Here is a 21,217-nt window from a genome sequence, read left to right on the forward strand (position 1 = left end):
CGCTGTGAATTCATTAAGTGTGCCCTTTGGAAGTCTGACCTGCCAGGTGGGGTGCTGTCAACCCCACCTGCCTCTGAAGCACGCCCCGCATTTCAATTGCAAATACCGTTCACATCTCAGTGCCCTTGTAAAAAAATCCCAAAACACGTACGAGACCACACATTGACAGGCTTACACACACAACTCACATTCAGATTTTTTTTTGAGCAGTGCTTTAAAGTTAAACCTGCCACTTTCTGACTGGACAGCGGTGTTAAAACATATTTCATAACCCTCAGGCCTGGAGATGTATTTTTATATTCTGTCTCCTTGAAATGCTTTCTGTGTAGCTCTTTTCATCCTCTTGACCGTTTTCTTCAGGTTCTTTGTGCAACAGGAAAAAAACATAAGACTGAGATTGTTGCTTCAGACGGGCATCCTGGTTAGTTTAATCACCCATGATTTATTCAAAATCTGGAATTATTTTAATCACACAGAGATTTGGGTGTATTTTGAATCGGATTAGTGTATGTTTTTCTGCGAGATGAGATTCTGCAAGTTCTCATCTGACTCGATGCATTCCTTCATGCATGTACTACACTGCTGCAGCCCTCAGGTTTTCGAGGGATGCTGCTGTACAGTATGTGTTTAGCTGACTGGGTTCGCAGTGATTGGATAAGCCCTAATAGAAAAAGTTGGGTCAGAGTGGGCCACGGCTTGGACTTACAGTTTCCTGAGCAATGTCAGTCCAAAGTGACCTGAGACGGTATTATTGAGTCATCACTAGTTTTTGTGTAAGAGTGTGTATGTAGAGGGGTGTGGGGAGGGGTTAGAGGCTCTTGTGGACAGGCAGAGCTAAATCTAAATCCCCCTTTTTTCCGTCAATAATTCTCTGCTTTTTCACAGCCTCTCTAATCTTCTTTCTGACGTGATTCACCTCTATTTATCACCAGAGTGCCTGCGTGCCTTAAACAATCAGGCAAAAGTGCGCAAAATGTCTGTTTGTGTGTGTTTACGTGTGAGCATGTGTGTCAGTGTGACTTTCAATCTGTACAGATCCTGATCTTCAACTAGATAAAGGTATGTGCCCGTGTGTGTGTGTGTGTGTGTGTGTGTGTGTGCGTGCGTGTGTGTGTGTGTGTGTGTGTGTGTGTGTGTGTTTGTGCTGTCTGCTGGTAGATAAGAAATTGCACGATAACTTCTGAGTTGATGTTATGAGCCGCTGCTTCACAAATTCCATCTTTGTCCAAAATAAGCATCAACATCAGATCCACGGCCGACTGGTGTGAAGTCATGCTGCTGTGAAAATGTAATAAAGCATAGAGATAATCACAGCTGAAGTTTGAATAATGGCTCTGTATAATGGCTTTGTGCTACACCAGTGTAGAGATTATGCATCATGCTGGCCAGGCAGGCAGCCCGCTGGTGCTGCTGCTGACTCAGTGCAAGCAGGGGCTTGGGGGGTTAATGCAGCAGGGCCACAGTCGGATCCACAGCCCATCCTCATCTGCCAAAACTTCAAAGGATGCCCTGACAGAGTCTAAATCGCCATCTCCTACGGTCCAAGCTCTGCAGAATATTTCCCCTCCCCCTCAGTGCACAGGTCAAACTCTGCCTCATCTTTTATGTATCGCTTACCCCATTGATTGCACTCTAAGAGATTCATGAGTACAGAGGGGCCTATTTCTGTATCACACTCTAGCACATGGAGTTTTTTTTTTTTTTTTTTTTTTCAAAACAAGATTTTTTTTCCCCTCGTTTGTATAGCTCTAATTTAATTTCCTTCTCATTTTTTCTGTGTTTCTGTTTCTGTTCCTCTGTTGTTTTTATTCTGGTTTTATACCTATCTCTCACTGTGCGTCACTCTCCCAACTTCCACTTATTTTGCATAGAAGGTCACAGTGATTTCCCCATTTTACAGACCTCTTCTTTCCTTTTTTTGCTATTTATTGTGCACTAATGAATTATTCAGTCTGCAGGCAGTGAATATAGTACATTTTAGAGCTGCAGTATAGAAGATGGGCACATAGGTCAACTTCTTCAAGTCAAATCTGGACACATATCTTCTTTCTAAATGATCTCAAAAATATTTTTTTGCATGTTTAAAGACAGTAGAAAATAAACAATCATTTCTTATTTTTTTGTGTGTGTTGATTTGAAAGTAGACTCATCTTCTTCCTTTTGCCGTTTACGTTCACTGAGAGCAGTGACATTGTTCTTCCAAACAATATATTTTAGGGGCAGCTGTGACTCAGGAGGTAGATCGAGTTGTCCACAAATCAGAAGGTCAGTTCGATCCCCAGCTCCTCCTGTCCACATGTCGAAGTGTCCTTGGGCAATATACTAAACCCCAAATTGCTCCCGATGGTTGTGCCAGCACCCTGCGTGGTAGCTTGCCACCATCAGTGTGTGAGTGTGTGTGTGAAAATGGATGAGTGAGCAGCAGAAAAAAAACTGTCAAGGGTATTTGGGTAAAAGCACTATATAAATGCAGCCATTTGCCATATTAGCATGCCAATCTTGTGTCTAATCTATTCTTTATGTTCATCCTTAGTTTTTTTTACTCATTCATATGTTGATCCATATTTTAACAGGCCACCTCAACCCCTCCCCATCCCTGTTTCTGCACCTGTGTTTAAGTGATGTGTGTGTTATGCACCCCAGCAGAGTGTGAAATTGAAATTCTTTCCTGCAGAGGTGACATGATTGACAAGGAAGACAGGACAAAGGAGATGTGAAATCTCATCTTTTACTTTCCACTTGTGATTTTCCACTTGTGATTTCCCACCTGTGATTCATTTAAAGGTGATTTTATCATTCTTCATAGTATTTATATTTCCATACTATAACATGTTTATGAAATTATATTTTATTACATTTAATGATAATGTGCTTCTTAATTTCTCTCCTCAGACATTATGTGACCTTGCAATAATAAGAGTTCTGAGTGGTTTTGAGATATTGATGATACTGATTGGTTTTCACATCCTAAATAGCAAAACTGACATGCAGTGAAGTTCTCCATCATTCTTTTAAATAAGACACATCTTAAATTAGCATGAACTGTGTAATTAACATTAGCAAGCTAGCTCAATGTATAGAAAAGATTTTAAAAATTCTTCAAACTTAGTTGTAACAGTGTCAATAAAACACTGATTAACTTAACAGTTGAAACCAAGTTAGAGAATGACTAACTGTCTAAAACAAGGATGTTCACTTTCTGCGTATCTATTTATTAGAACAATAGAAATATTAGCTCAAAAAGTAAGAAAGAATAACAAAATAGAGGGTCTAAGAATAAATAGTCTAAAATCAAAAATTTCAATGTATGCGAACAATGTTAATTTTCAAATTCAGCCAACTATTTCATCCTTCACTGTGTTAGTTGAAGAGCTAAATAATTTTTCAGTTATCTCCGGACTGAAACCCAACTATGATAAATGTACTGAATCATGAATTGGGTCTCTGAAGGACACAGATTTTGAGCTCTGTGGTGATCTGCCATTGAAATGGTCAGATGGCCCAAAAGATGTCCTAGGTATACATATCCCTAAAAACATGGAACATATTACAATGAAAAACTTCAATAGAAAGCTACATATAGTTGAGAGAAAATTACAAGTTTGGGGATTGACTAATCTAACTTTATATGGAAAAATAACAGTGATAAACTGTTTAGTAATTCCGCAGTTTATATATATCCACATGTCATTACCTTCCCCAGGAGAAGAGCTTTCATGGGGTGGACAAGATAAGAAGTAAGATATCTATAAGATATCTATATAATGATTACAAACATGGTGGACTTAAACTGTTAAATCTTAAAGCATTCCACTTCGCATTAAAAGCATCCCTTATACCTAAATTTATTTCAAATCCACAGTGGTTCCCAGCAAAGTTATTGATGTCCGTTTATCATCTGTTCCATAAAGATTTCTATCCTTACCTTCAGTTGACTGCTTTTTAGTTTACTATATTAAAGTGAAAGTCATTTCCATACTTATCATGTTTTTTGAAGAGGTCATAGTCAGCTGTTTTCAGTACCAATATCATCAAAAAGAACCCTGTTATGAAATCCAGAGCCAAGGGTTGTGGTATAATGGAAATATTTTGATTAAAGATGAGCCTTTATTTATTGAATTCATGTTTGAAAAAAGGAATATTATTTTAAAATGATCTTTTGAACAGTAAGGGTGAAATCATGTCTTATGATCTTATAGAAGTGTACGGTAATATTTGTGACCTTCTTACATATAATCAACTCCGGGCAGCTATACCACAGACCTGGAAAAGGAAACTATCATTATGTACAAAACGAATGGTATGTTGCCCCTATATTAAGGATACAACATGAATGAACAAGAAAAAAATTAACAAAAAATACATATCAGTTATACATGCATCTTAAAAAAATATCTGCTGCACCGGTGCTATTCAAAATGGGAGGATTTGTTAGACAAATGTATCCCATGGAGGAAAGTTTACATGCGTTTACACCAATACTTTTGATGTCTCCACTAGAATTTTAAAACTAAAACTAATCTACAGATACTTGCCCATGAAGAATATGCTTAAAAAATGGGGCATCCAACAATGTGACTCAGTTTACAACTCAGTTTTTTATAGTTGTCCTTTAACTATAATGTTTGGTGATTTAAGGGATGATTAAGAAGGAAAAGACTTGAACAACATCATCATTATGATGGGGACAGTATATATATTTAAAGCTACAAAAAGAGAACAATTAAACATTGAATGTTTCAAGATGTTTCGGAAGTATCAGTGGGTTCTTGAAAAGGATGTTAATAGGAATAAAGAACAGAATTTAATTTTTGAATGAGGGTGGGATGCTTTGAGTCAGGGTGAAGGCTGATGTTAAAAAGGGGAAAGAAAAAAAAGGATAAATAAAATAACATTGAAATGTTGATAAAGGTTAACTAAAGGGATGTAAATATGTTTACTTTTTGGCTGTAAAACTAAGTAAACACTTATGTATGGGAGTGCATCTATGTGGATATGTATATGAATATGTGTCAGCGAGTGGTATGTGTATGAATATGAACCTACCTTTGTCCTATACTGCACTGTTAGAACAGGAAACACTTTTTTGTTTGTTTGTTTGTTTTTGTTTTTTTCCTCTACTTTCCCTTGTCTTTTTTAATGTGTTGTTGTTGTTGACACTCAGTATTTTCCTTTATATGTATGTGTATGTATCCCTTTGACCTAGTGTAATAATTAACAAAAAAAAAGTTAGAGAATGACTTTGGAGATATATAAATTAAAAACTTAAAGTAAACCTATAAAAAATGTTAAAAACTTGTCAAAAATAGTTTTGGGTGAATAACTCTGAGGTCACAAATGATAGCTTATGTGTAGAGTTTTGTGTTTTGCTATAACTCTACTCTAACTTTTCTTGAACTTGTTATTTTATTGGTATCTCTGCATCCTTGTCATGTGAAAAGGACCTAAAGCCCCCCTGGAGTATCTATGCCCTTCCTCTGAGTGTGTGTGTGTGTGTGTGTGTGTGTGTGTGTGTGTGTGTGTGTGTGTGTGTGTGTGTGTGTGTGTGTGTGTGTGTGTGCTCGCGCGCACTCCCACCTAGTGAGCATCAGACAGACCACCATCTGTTCCATGCCCCCACATTGACCTACCTGCCCCTTCCTCTTCATCACCTTCATAGGATATCATATCGTAGGATATCTTTCTAGAAAATGCATTTGCAAAGTGTTCTGAAAGGCACGCTAATGAATCTGGTCTGATAGGATATTATATGGGATAATTATATAAGATGTGTCTCAGAGCTGGATGTTCCTTACATAAGCCTTTCCATTTGAGAAAAAAAAAAATCCTCAACAACATGAGACCATACGCTTTAAGAGATGGGAGCAGAGTGTTGGTGATCTGCTTTATTGTAAAGCAGAGTGAGTCATTGCCCCGAGACAAAGACTGGCACCCTCTCTCAAAACACCTTAAGGACTTAACACGCTAGATTTAAAGAAGCGCAAATAGGCTTAAAATGAATTTCCTCCCCTTATCTTTTCTTTTTTCTTGCCGGCTATGAATTCTGCCCATGTCCCCCTCCCTCCTTTCGTGCCATTTCTTTGAAATGTTACTTCCCAAAAGACAGGATCAAAAACCAACACACTGGCGCTGTGATTTTACAGCCAAACTCAACTGGTCTTAGCCGATTATGCACACAGCCATTTTAATGTCTTTTAATCTAACCACTCTGGTCAATGAAGATGAACGTTCTCCATTTACTGTTGGGGTCTGAGCTAAAGCAAGGGAGGGGGGTTGTGTATTTCTTTTTTTATCTCCAAATGAGTCTTGTGCTGTCCACCATCCCCCCAGCATTTCACCAGTAATTGCAACACTGAAGTGAGTCTGGAAAAGAGCAGGGAGCAACAACACAGCTTGAGCACATGGCACATGGGCCAGCACATTAGCCACCAGGGCACCGCAGGAGTGTTTTGATGTGTTGTGATGAATTCTCAACCACGGACTCTGTCTTTGTTCGTTCCAAGGTGGAGAGATGTGCACGCACGGAGGACAAGGAGCCTGGAATTAATCACAGGAGAGAAAACATGCCGAAGTTGAGACAATAAAGAAGGTGAGTTAGACTTCTCTGCATGATTGTTCTCTCCACTGGATCGTCATCATACTGCTGACAGTGTCCCTACACCCTAAGAAATGAAACTTGGATGTTGTTTGCATTACATAGTTGTTTTAGGTGGAAACCACTAAATAATTGCATTTTTTACCATCAAAACAAGAAGGTTGTTCTTGTTTTGATGGTCAAAAATGCAATTATTTAGTGCATTAACATAACAGTGTAAGGTTTCAGGAATACACAATTGTGCTGATTTGAACCTACATAATCAAGTTATATAAAGGACCAGTGTGTAGGATCCTTTGTCCTTTCTGGGCTACTGTAGAAACATGGCAGCGCAACATGGCAGCCTCCATGGAAGGAGACCCACTTCCTATGTAGATATAAAGGGCTCATTCCAAGGTAACGAAAACACAACAATTCTTATTTTCAAGTGATTTTACACTAATTAAAACATACTTTGAACATGAATATTATATTCCATTTCTGCCAAGCCCATTACTTACTAAATTCTACACACTGCACCTTTAAAACATACTGCAGGCATTGGAATGAATAAAGAGTGTCCCAACGCGCTTTCCATATTTCTCTGCACATGTGCAGCACGCGCAGGTTAGCAGCCATTTTCTCTTGCAGCTGGACCAGGTGTTCACAGCAACCGTTGGCTGAAAGTTTTTATTGCAATCTACAACCATCCATCGATTTTGTTGGTAAGTATGTGAATTATTTCAAATATTTAATTTATTGGTGCATAAACAACAGCAGGCAAGATTTTTTACTTTTTATGTGATCGGTCATATACTTTAATGTTAGATTTGAAAAGCCTGTTGTAGCTAGCTTAATTTTCACACTACTGCTTGTGTTTGTCTTGTAGTAGTAAAACTGTGACAAAGAGGCAATACTGTATTTAACAATTTTTTGTAGCTTTGTCTTATTTTGTTACTCTCACTGAGTACTTTATTAGGTACACCTCTGCAATCTAATGCAATCCAATACAACAGCTCTGCCATGAATTCTACTTTTACAAAGCTTGTACATTTTCAGTTTTTGTGGACATTGTCAAAAAGGTGATAATTCCACTTTATGTTTATTATAGAGGTTGTAGTGGGTGGCGGTGGTGTACTGGAGTGTTCCTAAAATTTTGCCTACTTTGTGTGTGTGTTAGTGGAGTGGACAAAATATCAGGAACATTCTTCAACATACTGCACTCCAGTACACCACCAGCAACCACTACCACCTCAATAACAAACATAAAGTAGAATTATTAGCTCTCTGACAATCTCAACAAAAACTGATATGTAGTGGTTTGTAGTGAAGTTTATAGGCTTCATAAAAGCAGAATTCATGGCAGAGCTGTTGTATTGAATTGCATTAGATTGCACAGGTGTTCCTAATAAAGTTAGTTAGTGAGTGTATTAGCTAACATTAGCTTAGTTCATTCCTCATGTACTAAGTTACGTAACAGATGAGCCACAGAGCTAATTATCCATTTCTTTGGAAACTACACTCAGCGACTCTGCAACTCTGCAACTTCATAATACAGTCCCTTGTGATCAGTCCCTGACATTTAGGCTGAATAAAATTGTCAGCACTGTGTGAACACAGCATAGTCTGTGGAGTTATGTGTAGATTGTGAAGGTTTGTTCATTTGCACAGAAGCCCAGCACTGAAGATCATCAAGAATGTGTCCTAAAAGGGCTTTGCTGCAACATCAATGAAAAGCCTGACACCCTCATAAAGGAGTACTTGGTAAGTTGCATAATAGAGTATGAACCATAGCCTGATCAAACATTTTTGATGAGAATCATGACAACATAGATATGTACTGAATGGAACATTTAACAATGTGAAAATAAACTTGTTTGTGTTTTTCTGGTTGACAATCCATGTAATCATGTAGTTCAAACATCATTGTGTAGCTTCCGTGTTCACACTTGCAAGAAGGTGTGCTCTACTGCACGATAAGTCTTGAATAACTGTAGGTGTGTTGAAATGTCAGCTCGGGGAATTGTCTGTGCTGCTGTCAAAGTACTCCTGCCTCTTTGCAAATTTTTATTCTTGTTCACTGCCTACAGCTCAAACATGTCTGTGGAATTTCTGCACTCCTATTTCTTACTGGTATATTAGCTGGGCACTTTTTCAATTGATTTGGCCAATGCTGACAGCACAAGTCCAAATCTTCCATGTTCTAGTTAGAGATGAAAAAATGTTGTTTCATTTAATTAGTTGATTGACCAAAGTAATTGGCAACTATTTTGATTATATTGTTTTGCAAGCAGAGATTGAATTTTTTGTTTTGTCCAAATATCTCATTGGGCTTTGGGAAATTCTTATGGCCACCTTTACTAAAGTCTGACAATTTATAGACATTTGAGAAATCAGTTAGAGTAATTCATATTGAAAATGACAGCTGCGGTCCTAGTTCTTATAAACAGATTCTAATTAATATTTTGTTTTTCTTCTATTTTTAGGATATTGATCATCCTGGTGCAAGGAAAGTAATGGAGGAAATGGTCTTGGGAATCTATGTCATGTGATGGAGCAGAGCCAACAGATCCCCCTGAGGATGTTGGCGTCATAATTCAGAAGGTGGAGGTGGTGAACGATCTTAGAGATGTTGCTTTGCTGATCTGCAAGCCTAAACTTAAGCTACCCCGAGAATCTGAAATGCACATTTGAATTTCTTCAAAAATTGATGTTGATGGAGTTTGATTGCAACAGACTTTTCACAAAGGTGCAGGTCCTCAAAAACAGACTACATGAATAATTTCACCTGCAATCAATGAGACTGTGAATCTTGGGTTAGGTTCAGTGAGCAATTGTGAACTGAGTATCTTTAGACTCTTTGTTTGGCCAAAAAAAAAGCAATTTCAACAGTTGTGACATTTGTTTCCAGTTTCTCAGTTTTGAGCATTTGATGTTATGTCAAAACAAACTGAACATCTTCAGATTTCAGACTGCTTTCTAGATGAAAGAAGATGTCTAAAGACAGAATACTGATTGATTTTTATCATATTTGTCATCCCTCAACCAAAACTGCCATTTGCTGTTGTAATTTGTTAGTGCTTGCTGCTGCCTGTTTTCATATCACTGCAAACTGAGCATTTTGGACTGCTGGCTCAACAAAAAAGATATATGAAGACAGAATGGTCTTTCTTATTTGTTAGTATTTGCTGATATTTTGTTATGTCACTGGAAACTGAGAATTTTTGCATTTTGACTGCTGGCTAGATAAAAGATCTCTAAACACAAAATATTAATCCATCAGCCAAAACTGCCAAACATTTGCTGTAATTTGTTACTCATTGCACTTGTTTGTTTTCATATCACTGTAAACTGAGCGTATGTTCATTTTGGAGTGCTGGCTTGACAGAAAAAAGATTTTTCTAGTTTTTCAGTCGTGAGCATTGACTGATGTTTGAATGCACAAAAATGGCAATTTGATCAAATTGGGCTGTAGTGATTCTCGACTTTTTAAATAATAAATAATTCAGGCAATGCATTAGAATATTAAAAAGGGTAATTATTTGTTATTTTTCTGTATATTTTTATTATTATTTATGTATCTCTTTGTATATTTTATCTATTTTAAGTAATGCATGACATTAAGGGCAAAATGGTACAAAATGGTAAATCTTTCTGCATTTGCTTCCTTGGCTTCATGATGTATTATTGCAAATATATTGATGTCACTTTTGTGAAGCACATTCCTCAACATTTTTTGATCTGACACTGTTCAATAAAGTCAGGTGAGGTACAATTACTTAAGTTGTATTTATTTCCCTCACTTACCTTGATGGAGCATGTAGTGTTCAGTCATTTTAATACAATCAACAAAATCTTACAACATTAATACAACTCACCTGTGTTAGATAAATTTAACATAGCTGTGGTTTGTAAATCAAATGTAAATGTGTTAGTAAAATCAATAGTGTGTTCAGTTAATTCTACATAACTGAATGATGTAGCATTTAATCAATACAGATTGGAGAGATTCGCTTGACAGTGTTTAGTAATGATTCTCTGTTCCTTTTCTCATTTATTCAACTCAGTTATGTGGGACCGGTTGACATGACTAAATTAAGTAAATGTAACATTTTATTTGTGTATGAGTAGCTTTGGATGCAACTTTAATTGATGCACAGATCAGTAAGTGCCTATGAAGTGGGTCCCACTAAGGTAGAGCAGTACATAAAGAAAAACCTTGACATATATTCTATCAACTCTGTTACGGTTGCCTCTGAATGCTGTCAATTTTCACACCTGCACACTTGCGATTCACCTCCGACCTTTTGAATGCAGCCTTCCGTACGCCAGCTATAACCTTTCAGTGCACCCTCAGTAGAAACACATCTGTCACAAGCTTGACAGCCTTGCATCGATGCCAGCAGAAATGAGACAGAAAGAGACACAAACGTCGAGCAGAGAGTGACAGAGGGGGCGAATGGCGGGGAAAAGGTGAATGACAGAAAGATGCAGAGATGCAGGGAACAGACAAAATGAGAAAGAGGGTCTCACAGAGGCTGTTTGGATGAAAATGTGTTTCCCCTTTCTGTGTAATGATAACTGGTGACAGAGCAGATGGTGGTGGTGAGATAAACAGTTTTAAAAAGTGTGGAAAAGTGCTTAATAGCAAGTAAAAGTGCTGAACATGTTTACTGTGCCAAACATAAGTCAGAGCACTCTAGCAATGTTGTGCAGACGGCAAATAAGAGAGAGTGGAGAGGATTTGTAGTTATTTTTGTCACAAATGGGAATGAAATAAAAACATTAATACTAAAGTTATAATCGGATATCATCATCATGATCTACTTTCTCTTGCTGATGGATGCTGTATGATACCCTCCATCCTGTTCCTGAGTGTATCATTTATATTTATAGATATTATTACTGAGATGTTACCCAACACGTAAAATATTCCACATAGTACTCTCTTTGAGATTGCAACCTCTTATATATTAAAATGGACAATTCCCACTATATACAATCCATAATAAGTAATTTAATACTTCAAGTGATTGAACATTTATGTTAATACTACGGGCAGAATATGTTGGGACTGTAGTTTTTCTTTAATTTTAGATTTTAGAATAATTCTATGTACATTAGATGTTTCAGAAATGCAACATAAGTATGTACAGTATGTTGAATATGCTTGACAGTAAACTGTACAACAGTATGATGACTTATTTTGAGCTACAATACAATGAGTGAGTGAAAACATTTTTCTTTCAGGAGAAAACAGTGTGTTCATAATAATTAGCAGCTGCAACTGTATTAGAATGGAAATAGTGCACCGTCATTACCATGAGTGGTTAACATCTAATCAGGCATGGGATCCCATCTCTGGCTCGGCTCTTGTAGACGAGCCAACCCTAAACCCTAAGGCCTGGGGCCACTGCCAAAAAGCTGATTTACAGTGAGCACAGCTTATCGTTTGAAAACGTATCATTGCACAGGCTTGGGTCATCATCGAAGGCTATTTGAAAAGAAGTAATGTGGTTTACAAACAGACCCTATAAGCCAGTGTGTTTTGTATAGCAGGGAAGCTCAGAGAAGGAGGGAAGCATTCGGCAGGCAGCAGGATAAACAGGTTGATAGCCGAGGCTGTATCACAGAATTCCTGCTGTGCAGCTCCACTCTTCAGTTTGACAGTTTTTTCCAAATATCTCGATGTTATCCTGTGAAAACAACATTTTGAGTTTTCATCATCAAGCGTTTTATATTTTTTTCTTCTGTGGAGTGTGTTTATGGAGATTAGGTAGCGAATGAGTGCGTAATTAGGACTGATCAGATGAGGTAAATCTTGGCCAGTGGGAGGAGAGCCATGGCGCTGATACTGGCAATCACTGCAGAACAGAACGGACACCCGGGGTTGAGTAGGGAAAAGATTGAAGAGGAATGATCAAAGAGGTGAGGGGGCTGCAAGCAAAGTAGAGAGGGAGAGTGTTTTTGATGTCACAGAGGGGAGAGAAAGCCGTAGCTACTGGGATGTTGAATGACTGGACATCCAGCTGGACATTACATACACCACTTACAGTGTAGAAATGTGTGAGAGCTACTTCTCATACCAAACTCACTCAGGGGTGCTGCTTGTCATTGATATTAACAGATTAACAGGAAACACCTCAGACTAAATTAATCTGCTGAAGTCAGCGTGCAAGTAACACATTTGTTGAACTGGAGCTTCGAGGCAAATTTTTGTCATTCGTTTCTTCAGTTCTTTCACTGCAGACAACCACAAAAGAGTTTTATGGAGAATACACATTGGTAGAAATAGGTTGCAGTGGATGATAGTAGCTCTGAAACTGACAGTCGTGTGTTATAGTTTGATATGATCGTTAAATGTGATGCTGTAAAAACATTTTTGCGAAATCAAGAGCAGCTAAATACCCAATTTTAGAGCTTAATAATTGACATCTAAGTAGTATTAATCACAAACAGTTATCATATAATTTACAGTACATCAAAGCGTTCAGAAACTTTATAACGGGTTCAGTGTTTCAAAGTGTATTTTATGATTAAAGTATGAATAAAACCGTAATATTTCTTAATATAGAATACTGGGAAACACTTCCTTATCTTCAAACAGCCCCAGTTCATTAATTCATGACAACACATTTGCAGACTTTGATTAAAACCCTTTTTTCTACCTTTCAAAGCATACTTTAAGATTATATCTCTTTCTGCAGAATTGAGTATGCTTGACCACGGTTCACATTTTAAGTATTGTCCATGATGACATTAAATATGCAAAAAGTTAATGGTATTTAATAGAGCGTGCGTCACCTCAGTATACCAGGAAGTTGGAGGCTGTTATCTGTGTGTACCTGAGCAAATTATGAAATTGGAAGCTAATTTAACTTGCGCGGTAAGCGGCACATTTCACAGTTCATTTGGCTGTTCATGAAACACGCAACAACAAATCATCTCTACACCTCTAACACTTTGTTTCCAATTCCAACATTTAACTGTGCTATGGCAGGTGAGAGAGGACATTGGTATGATGTATTATTTAGCACACACACAAAAACACTAATTGATTCTCTCAGTGATCACATAGATAAGTATTGTACAAAGATTTATAACAATATTACAGTTCAAATGCATAATGTTCGACCTTGCACATAAGACAAACCCAATTAGTTTCTTCCCTCTCAGCTGAACAGTACATTAGCTTTTGGAATACAAAATTCACTTACTAATGTTTTAAACATTTTGAAAATATGACTAAATGATGACTATAGTTGACCTGTGTACTCTCCATGAAAAACCTGGAAAGTATCGCTTTTAATTTTCTGTACACACTCAGTGTTTGACCTTAAAGGAAAACAACAGAACATTCTGAACGTTGTTGAATGAATATTGCTGAAACAAAAAGTGGAATTACCCTGAAAAACCCCAGATTTGTGAATGCAGACTCTTGTTTTCAGCTTTAGGAGGGAGGTTTCATTTACAGACTTCTTGGTTCACTTAGCCTTAGATGCACAAATAACATATTAAGTCTTAAACTAAGAGCTATTAAAATGTATTTCGCTTTTAGGATATTTAGCTCATATAATTCCAACCAGCCTGAGTGAATCACAAACAAAGGAGAGTTATTTTGGGCAGACATGAACATGCATCTGAAAAACAGCATCTTTGTCGTGCATTACTCAGTTTCTCTATCAAGTCTGTCTTTCCTGATGTCTTTTTTTCTCTCTCCCTCTCTGCGGTCTCCTCTTCCATTTTAATGCAATGTTATTCATTACAGATGTTGCTGAATGTCTGTCCTGGATGACATAACATGTTGACCAACCTATTAGCTCTAACAACGGAAAATAACCACAGAATTTCTCCTGAGTGAGACAGCAGTAATCTGAGTTTAGCAACAAGGCTTCAGTCTTGAGTCTCTGATAGACGTTAGCTAAGCCTGGGTTGACAGGAGACATAATTGAGTCCATTTTGATGACATAAGCCTTGCTGATTCCATTTAGTTGGGAATTTTCAAGCTCCCTCCATGTCGCCAAATGTTGATGTGAGGTCAGCTGGGAGCTAGCTGCTAACCGTCAGCGCACAGCGCTCACCTGGTCTGACACCTGCTCTCTGTGCAGGCAGCATGTTTGGCTCAAATCTCCACAGTGTGCTGGGAAAGCTAGAATTATGCCTCCTAGCTTCTGTGTGTGTGTGTGTGTGTGTAGTGTACTGTGCGTATGCATGGGGATGTATCTGTATTTATGATTGTTTGCTTTGTGTACGCATGTGTCGCAATGGATATGCGTCCACCAGCGCTTATGCGAGAAGACAGCGGGCTAGACCCCCCTTCCCCCCACCCATCTTGCTCAGTTGGATCTCACTCCCGGATCTGTCAGGCGTCTGTTGACGTGTCCTCGATGTGACATGCCACCCACAGTGAAGGAGTGGGACAAACCATCAAGCTTTTTTTCATCGTTTTTCCCGAGTACCTCCCATAACCAGCCTGTAACCTCTGCCCTCAGAACTTAAGCAGATAGGCTCGCATTAGTCTTAGAGTTGGAGTCAAGGTAATCTCATCAAAAGGCTTCAGTTGGTCGTCAGTCCATTATGTAAAGTTTCCCCAAAAGAAACACATGGTTAAATTTGGGAGTGTGTGTGTGTGTGTGTGTGTGTGGGGGGGGGGGGGGGGGGGTCAGTTTTGTTGACTTTCTCCTGCAAGTTTAATTATTTTCTGAGCTTATTTCAATGCAGAATAATATTATGCAAATCACAAATTATTGTTATCAGGCTTCACTGGTATTTTGTTAATACGGTATTTAATCTTTATTTAGCACATATTGTCTAATAAAAGTTTCATAAACAGTACGTATTTAGGACTACTTCAGCTAAAAGTACATTAACACATTAGCTGTGTGCACTTAAGGTCAGCTCTGTTTTACAGACATGTAATTAACTGTAGAATCAGTTGCTTGAAATCACCTGACACTTTGGACGCCTGTGGCATCAGTGTGATGGTAATGCTGCCTGACAGTGGCAAGTGACTGTACTGTGCATACTGTACAATCAAAGTGCATACACATAAACACGTTGCTTGTTCCAGCAGTGAATGTGGGTCTGCATGTTTTTTCATAAAACAATGATTGTTCTGCATATCACGTGAAATGATGCATTGAATTTTTACTGAGTAGGAAGAGGATTAAAATAACAAATCATCTCATGAAACACACAGTGAGGCAGCTGAATATGTATGCAGGTTGTTTTGTAAAGTTTAATTGACCATGTTCAGTTTATTTGTGCTGTTCACAAGCAACTGCATGACTGGAAATAGCAGCTGTAATGAAGAAGCAGCAGCTCTTTATTATCAGCTACAAGTGTATGAACACAGCAGAAATGCCACACGGAGGAAATCAGTTGCAAGCCTCACACTGACATTAGCAGCATTAGCAACTTTTTCACATGTGGGTCATGGCTGCAGTTGATGGATGAGGCCACAATGTGTTATGTAGAACATGCACATACACACAGACACACAGAGCATGACTCTCCAGGGTTCGATTTAGTTATCACCGTCACAGCACTATGCTGCTTCCACGTAGTCCAGGATTACGCGCCCCAGATTTCACAGCTCTTAAGAGAGAATATAAACATGAATGTTATTATTCTGTGTAAGCACAGATGGAAATGTGCATATCCAAACATAAGGCGGATGCTTTTTTACCTGACATTTTATTAGTTTGTGTGTTGGAGCGCTCAGAATTGCTTTTTGAATGTTACTGTGGCATACATTGAGGGGGATTTTGATAAAATGCACATTAAGCAAAAGGATTTAGCATTTAATTTTCATGTCATATAAACATATGATTTGAATATATTTTTTTGTCATTGTATTCATATGTATTTGGAAATTCATTAATTTTTCCCACAGACAATGCAAGGTGACTGACAGTTGGCACTTCTGTGGCTTGGATCAGCATTAAAATCTCCCAGTTGAGTCTTCAGTACAAAAGATTAGCAACTGGTTCTTTGATTAAAAAGTCTTTGGGGGGCAATAAACGTCCGATTACCAAGCTTAAAATTGTCATGTTTGCAAGCTGAGGGTGGAAGCTAAAGATTACAATGTTAAGAAAACAAATGACACAATCTGCAGCGTAAATCAATTTACATTTGGATGCTTGGGGGGTGGGGGTGGTGGGGGGCTCTGCATGAATTGGGCATGACTGTCGGTTTTGGAAAGCACAATAGTTCCAAATCTCCCATAGGTGCTCATTTGAGTTTAAGTCTGTTAACATGAGGATAAGGTTTACATAATTTTCATTGTCATCAAACTCAGTAACCCTTCATCAGAGCACTATCATCCGAAATGTTTCATCACAGGATAATAGAGAGGATAAAAGAGGTTGTAAGACTGGGGTCTGGTCATTTTTCACTATTTTTCTGCATGCCCTGCTGATACACAAAGATATAAAGCATAACAAATGGCGACTTCTGTTTCTGTCCACACGTATGATCCCAGAGCAGTTGGTACATATGAGTTCTCATTAGCTGGGGTGAAAACACATTGTTTTCCGCAAGAAAATCCATTTGTTTCCATGGTGATACTGTCCTCCCTTGTCCAATTTCCTTGGCTGCTTTTTATGGATAGATTTATTGAACTTTATTAAAAAAGAGGAGAGAGAAAAGAGTTAGTAATTTCTCACACTCTGTAATATCAAGGTGGTGGAGGCTGAACATTTTGAAAGGCTCAAAGTGATCTTTTATCTATATAGCATTATAATCCTTTAAAACAGTTATCCCTACGTGTGTGTATCATATATGTGTATCACTCATATTGTAACCAAACCAAATAAAGGATTAAAGTCAGAAAGAATAAATCCATAATCACTGGATTTAATGTTGTAGTCCGCAACAACACTACGGCAGATATTACAGGTTTGAACAAAAAGCCCATTAGCACGCTAACTTATAAGGCCATTTTGCATTTTACAAAGTTAGCAAACAACCTTATCTTTATCCAAAATTGTCCATCTACAATATAGTGTTGAATCTAAATTACTTACACACATTATGTCTCAGAGGGTTTGTTGTCACGATCATCTGTTAAACACAGTTTGCTAGTTTTCTCTGTTTCGTGTTAGCAAAGAGAACAACGTTAGCCTAGTTTGCTGATGGAGAAACAGACAGTGCAGTTTAGTATCTGGGGTACAGCACAGAGCATCAAACAGATCATTAAAGATTGAATTATTTCTCTAACATTTAGAAACTACTTGTATTCTACAGGGTAAGAAAAGAATATAGTTAAAATCACAAATATCAAACTAAAGGGAAATCTTGCTTCTTTTTGACAGGGTTTGGTATAGAGCCTTTGTAAGATTAAGCTCAGAATGTAGCCAATTCCTCTGAGAGATCACATGACTGTCTATCTTAACTAACTGCAAATAGTACCCTTTAAAGTGAGGAACAGGGAAAAGTGGACTTCTTTGTCCTTTATTCCCACTGTACGCCCATAATGGATTCAACCTTAAGCCATACAATAGCAATCAGTGGAGTCGTGGCCTTTTGTTATGGAATCAAAGCCAAGTGTTAGATCCACTCGATCAATCGTTTCCTTTTAAAGATCCAGGCTATGCTGAATGAGTACACTCATTTTTAAGGAAAAAAGGCTCCTCATCAGTGATCATAAAGTCAGAACTTCTCTAATATTTTATAACAACAAGCTAATATATTTCTACATGGAGTTTTTGCATGAATCCATCATATGAGATGTCACTTTGGGATTGAGCATATCAGAAATGACATACACTGTACATAAAAGGATTGTAATTTTTTATGTTTTTGCTGAGTTGTACATAAAAATGCACTCTCAAAATCTCCAGTCACTGACATACCATGACATAAAATGACTGTCAAATCCCATCTTTGATTGCCTCCATTGGTGCATTTTCACCAAGTCTTAACCTTTCCCGTGTTGTCGGAAGTTCTCTGAACAAGCTTCGAGAGCCACAGTGACAGCTCTGCCTGAGACAAACAACACCCGGCTTTCTCCGGACTTAATGCCTTTGTTAATTTGTTTACCTTGATCAAATAGACCTCATCACTGGAGGAATTTGTCTCTAGAATGTGTTTGGCGGGTCCTGAGCTATAACTCAACACAGTCACTCCATTTGTCAGAGAGAGCCTTGACAGTCAGCCTAATTAGTTTGGTCGTGACAAAGGAGCTGTCTTGAGGAAACTGGGAACATCAATCCATCCATGTAGGCATGTGTTTTCATAATGCAGCCAATAGCAGAAACATGCCTGTTAGGTGTCGGGTGAAACTGCATGCATGACGAGGTCTAATAATAAGTTTGGTTAAAAAATAATTGCTTTAAAGTTGTAAATATCTGTTTGTTTATCAGGTTATTGAGTATGTTTTGCTAAGATGCCAAGCAGTTATTTCATTCCTGAGTGTTTTGATAAAACCTGCATACAAATTACAAAGGAAGCATGTTGCGTAAGACATAATTTAGTGATACAGTAAAGATAGCCTAGGATGCCTTGCCTCTCGGTGTAAATTTTCAGACCCCTTTATGTAGACCTGTCTGAGTTGGAGAATGAAAATACTCCCCATCTCATCAAATGAGATGGAATGCTGAAAGCATTTTATTTCTATCAATTTTCCATTTTTATATGACTTTTATAATGTCTGATATTGCTTTTGTAGACATTCATATATTTTATGAAGCACATCATATAAACTGAAAGCAATCATTTGCAGTTTTTCCTGAAAACGTTGTCTTGCTGCATTCAAAGAGGACAGTCAAGGGAGACTGTCATCTATCATTTAAGAGTCATTTTAACAGCACGACATTAAAGTTAGTGGTTCTCAGCCTCTCCTGACATTCCTAAAAGCCACTTCTACATAATCCGGAAACACAAAAAAATTACCAGTTCCCTCAACAGCTTTCTGGCCGCTGGCTGTCTTTTAAAATGTTCCACGACATCATTCTCTAGAGGACTGTTTTTGAGAGGCACTGTTCACACATTCACAATGAAAACATCCTCTCTGTCACTGTTACTGCTTCCCTGCCAACCGCAGCCCTCCTGTGTGTCTACTACATTTCTGAGTTATTAAAGCTTCAAATATTCATGTAATTAAATATTTATAAATATGGGTGAGTTTTGTTAAAGTTGCCATCAGTGCGTCTGCTAAAGTGGCTCCACAGAATAACTGAATATACCTCATATGTGTATACATGTCTGTCTGCAAGAAAGCAGAGTATTTTATACTTTTTTTATGTCACTCATTCAGTCACTGTATTGACTTTTTCCACTCAGAAGTGCATAATGCTTGTTGCTTATCTTGTTTACTCTACAATATATTGCTCAATTATCTTTTTGCGCTTTATTATTAAAGGGTCAGTTCATACAAATTCTAAAAAGTAAATAACATGTGGGTGGTATCTCGTCATACACATTTTTAGACTTCTGCCACAACCCTAGTAGAGCCGACATAAATGGGATAAATTGAAAGACATATTGCTGTTGAGTTTTTCTAATGTCATCATTTTAAGATCTGTGCACCACATACAAAACTGTCTTCACCTGACCATCCCCTCCTTTTCTCTCACACATAGACACATGCAGAGATATACACATTTTTTGTATGTACAGTGTTTTCACCTTTATATCCAGTCTGCTCAGTAATATCATGCAGTACCCAGGCCGCAAGCAATAGTGCAGGTAAAGTGATGTACTCTACATTCTGGTTCTTCAAGGCACACATGCGCATACGTAAGATGAGCCACATCCACTGAAGTGATTTCATCCCCCATGGAGAAGAGATTGGTAATGTTTTCAACCTTTGGAGAAATCATTGCCAGGTTTGAGAGAGAAGAAGAGACCTTTTGTAGCCTCATGGCCTCAAAAGGCCTTAAAGAATCTCTGTAAACCCTGGGCTCCATCTTGCAACCAGCGTTTGATGTCAATTGAGTAAGACAGACTGACTGCGATCTACACAGCAGCCTTTCATTTTGCCAGCAAGAGTAGTGGCAGCAGTATTCTCACACTAAGGCATATTGATTTCACAACTTTCTACAAAGATGGTACAAAGCAAGTTGATGTTGCTTAGCATTTTCATATCACCTTTGTTCATTTGCTTTGGTGAGACTCAAAGCTAAGGTTGGAGTAAAGAAAATTATGAGTTGATTTGACCACTGTGAGGCAGCGTCCAAGATTGGCTATTGTGTTAGATGATAGACAAAGACAAATCTATTTTCCATTTATCTCATCTCAGCCCAAAGAAATATTGCATCTAAATAGAATTTAGCCCGCTGTGCTGATGCAGCACAGACGTTAATGGAAATTAACATTCATAGCCAGACGTGTTTTATCTGCTCCTGCATTTTGTTTGCACACCTTGCTGTTCAGCACACAGTCACTTTAAATGTAATGAAGTCTCAGTGGTTTTCGGAGCCTGTTCGCTCAAAGTGAGAGGAGCAATTGTTTGAGTTTTCTTGTTTTTTAACTTGTTTGCTTGTTGGGTTTGTGCTGTGGTAACATGATTTTTAAGCACTGTAGTTCATGGAATTGTTGTACTGGTGGTGTGGCACAAGACATATTCTCATGGTGACAATTGACCATTTGCTAAAGTGATTTCCCATCATAGCTTAGCAACTATAACTGGCACCTGTCAAG

General features: G+C 38.0%; 1 protein-coding gene and 1 long non-coding RNA gene across 2 annotated transcripts in view; both read left to right on the plus strand.

Moving 5' to 3' along the window:
• The window catches only part of dlgap1b (discs, large (Drosophila) homolog-associated protein 1b), a 106,481-nt gene that overhangs the window by 32,230 nt on the left and 53,034 nt on the right, over positions 1-21,217 (plus strand). Inside the window, exon 2 of the mRNA XM_067577453.1 lies at positions 6,504-6,589. The gene's annotated coding sequence lies outside the window, so the exon portion shown is untranslated. The remainder of the gene's footprint in view (positions 1-6,503; positions 6,590-21,217) is intronic.
• Positions 7,175-10,352, plus strand: LOC137173208 (uncharacterized). The gene is made up of 3 exons (XR_010925130.1): positions 7,175-7,299; positions 8,246-8,338; positions 9,061-10,352. It is a non-coding gene; the product is annotated as an uncharacterized lncRNA (long non-coding RNA).

The sequence above is a fragment of the Thunnus thynnus genome, chromosome 21 (assembly GCF_963924715.1).
Source record: "Thunnus thynnus chromosome 21, fThuThy2.1, whole genome shotgun sequence".
NCBI classification, from domain to species: Eukaryota; Metazoa; Chordata; class Actinopteri; order Scombriformes; family Scombridae; genus Thunnus; species Thunnus thynnus.